Source organism: Egretta garzetta, unplaced genomic scaffold (assembly GCF_000687185.1).
Source record: "Egretta garzetta isolate BGI_Z169 unplaced genomic scaffold, ASM68718v1 scaffold139, whole genome shotgun sequence".
NCBI classification, from domain to species: domain Eukaryota; kingdom Metazoa; phylum Chordata; class Aves; order Pelecaniformes; family Ardeidae; genus Egretta; species Egretta garzetta.
The window spans coordinates 1,040,161-1,043,136 of NW_009260832.1; positions in this window are offsets into that span (position 1 = coordinate 1,040,161).

Consider the following 2,976-nt stretch of genomic DNA (forward strand, 5'->3'; position numbering starts at 1 on the left):
GAAATTATCTGTAGCCTAATTTTATATTGCTCTGTGAGTCCCGCTTGGTTGACAGCGAGCATAAATCATAAACCCCACAGAAACATAGTATTTTATATGCAGTTTGCATCCATGAGACACTGGTAGAAACGCCTGGCACAAGATACAAGGCGCTGGAAAACAAGGCCTAAGAGAGCCATACGTGGTGAAGTAGATTTCGTACGTACTACGTGAAAACCTCAAATATTTCATCACTAAGTAAATTTATTATCAGTAGTTAGTACTATTTTACAGATCAGAAAAAATAAAGCTGATTAACTGCCTCCTCTGTTATCACACAAGTCAGTAACGGAAAAAGGGAATAAAAACTGACATCTGAACTTCCACCGCCCCTCTTTACCACCACCTAGTTTACCTAGCTTCTTTTAGACCTCTCCTTAAGATTTTTTTTAATCGGTTGCGTTTGCTAAACCGAAAGACGCAGGTAAAGGGCCTGCCCCTGCGCAGTCTCACGAGGCAGAAAACTACGTGGTAAGTCAGCTCCCCGAGAAGATGTTTTGCTGAATCTCGTAAGGGGCGCAGAGGAGTCTCCGGGGATAGGACGGCAAGCTACAAGAATGCAGCTCTTGTTGGTTCTTGCAGTCATTTGCATGTGCTGGTGGGAGGAAGTTCAAATTAACCTAAATTCCTAACTCTGAGTTGCGCTCTGGGCGTAAATCAGAGTGGGGGTTACCTCCCAATGGGACTGGTGAATCCCAGGTGAGCAAAAGCAAGCTATGCTACTACTACGGTGCGCTGTGGTTTAGATGCACGATTAAAATGGTTACAAAATGTATCAGAGGCATAACAATTAATGGCATCAGAGCATATAAAAACACAGGGAAGCAAGGATCACTGACCTGCAGAATCTATAGATCCAGCAGAGTTCAAGCTGGGTTCTCAGCTGACCTCAAGGAATTTAGCATCTCACTGAAATGGAGTAGGAGATGAACGCCTGTTCATTTTTGACCGTCTCCTTCTGCAGGTCTCCTGGTACATGACCTATCAAGTAATGCTTTCTTTCCATTTTTGTTTCCTCCGTTCTTTCCTTTTTCTCCCAATCTCTTGCACCCCCTTTTGTTCAATCCTCTTTCTTCCTTTTGTTTTATTCTCCTGGAACTTAATCAAAACTACAAAAAATATGCACTAAAAATGCTTTCACCATACTTCCGTTCTCCCCAAATTTCGAAGCTTTATTTAGTCTCACAGCAGAACGGATGTCGTAACAGTTTTGCTTAACATAAGTGGTAAAATTCCTTGCAATAACTAACCAACTAGCGATCTCGTTTCACAAGCGAGCTCTCTTTGGGGGTGACTGAGTAACGAACTACTCGGTGCTGGGACAGGCTGGGAGCGTTAAGAGGGCTTTCCCCTCTTGCCTCAGGCGCGTGCCTCCTAGGCTCCTCTAGTCTACTGGACACAGTGAATGTGTCCTGGCATTTGTAACTACTAAGATGTGTAGCATTTTTAAGTATTTTGTACTGAGACTAACTACTGCTCGAGCTGCTGAGTGTGCCAGAAGCGCTGTATTTCAGGGGGTTTATATTCTAGTCGGAAGTGATGTTTCCGACTTTTTAAAGTGATCATGAAAAGACATTTTTTCTTTGAACCTTCATTATAGCCATGGGTTATTAGAAGACAAAAGCCGGTATAAAGAATAAGGAAATTATTATTTAATTTCTTTTTTGACTAAAGACAGTGAGAAAGGTCTGGCCTAGTAAGTGGGATGCTTTCTTACTGAAGAGCAAAGTACGAGTTCTCGAAGTAGCAAGTAAATAGTTAAACTTCAGTCAGCGCAGGCTTGCATAAAAGTGTTTACATCCCTCTTAAAGTTTCAGGGCAATAAATGTAGTGTGTGCTATAGTGCTTTCTATCGATAACTGCCATACAGGGTGGCTTAAAACCAGCCTTGGGTCAATGCAGGATTGATGTATAGACCGGGAATAAGCTCACAAAACCAATGCAACACTGCAAAAGGCTTGATGATAGCAGAGAGAGCTTCGCAGACTGGCACGCTACGGAGGCAGAATACAACTCCCTGGAGTGCAGATCTCGGACCCAGGACCAGCCCACGATGTCTCCAGGACTACCAGCACAGCAGGATAGCGATGAACAGAAAAGCGGGTACATTCCCCGCTTGGCTATTTATAAAGGTGCTGTTGTATAACGTGGTGATCTGATATTAACTTCTGCTGCTTCTTAAAGAGGAGGTCCTGCTCTTGCCAACCTACACGCACCTCTTTGCACTGCCGGCTCTGCATTTCCGCCCTCCTCCTTCCCCTTCACTGGTTGCCTTTTACTGTATGGTGAACCAATCCAGGTCACTAATCTGGCAGAAAGGAAATTCAGCAATAAAAAAGAAAAATAGTTTCCCAGCAGATTAGTGACTTGAATCGACTCATTGTGCGATTAGTACCAGAACGTGATCCAGAAAGAGGTGAAGACAGTGCAGCCTGAAGTGGAAGCTCTCTGCTCAGGGGAGCAGGATCCTTTGCTTTGAAGATACCGAGTCTTTAGATTAATACAGCTGTAACGTGTAAGGCCAAGAATAATCGTACTATGGCATCAACTAGAAGGGAATAAATGCTGTTTGCTTGTCTTGCTTTTTCAATGTCGCCCCCCAGTATGACAGGCTGTGTTGTAGCCGTGTGCTCCAGGCAAATATTGGGACTGCCGGTCACTTTATAACCCTCTAATTAAGAACTGTGAGGTACAAGTGGTTTTCTTGGACTATGCAGAATAAGCACACCTCCCCCTCAGCGAGCCGCACGCTCAAAAACTGCACGACCGGCCTCAAAACCTCTACTTTGCCGGAGGAGGTTGCTCCTGGGGGTCTCCATTTTCTCCCATCCCCTTCAGGAAGGGCTCGCTGGCCGCCCACCCCCGCTGCCTCCCGCCCGGTCCCCTGGGCTTGCGAGAACGGGGGAGAGGGGCGGGGTGCTGGGGGTGCTCGGCACG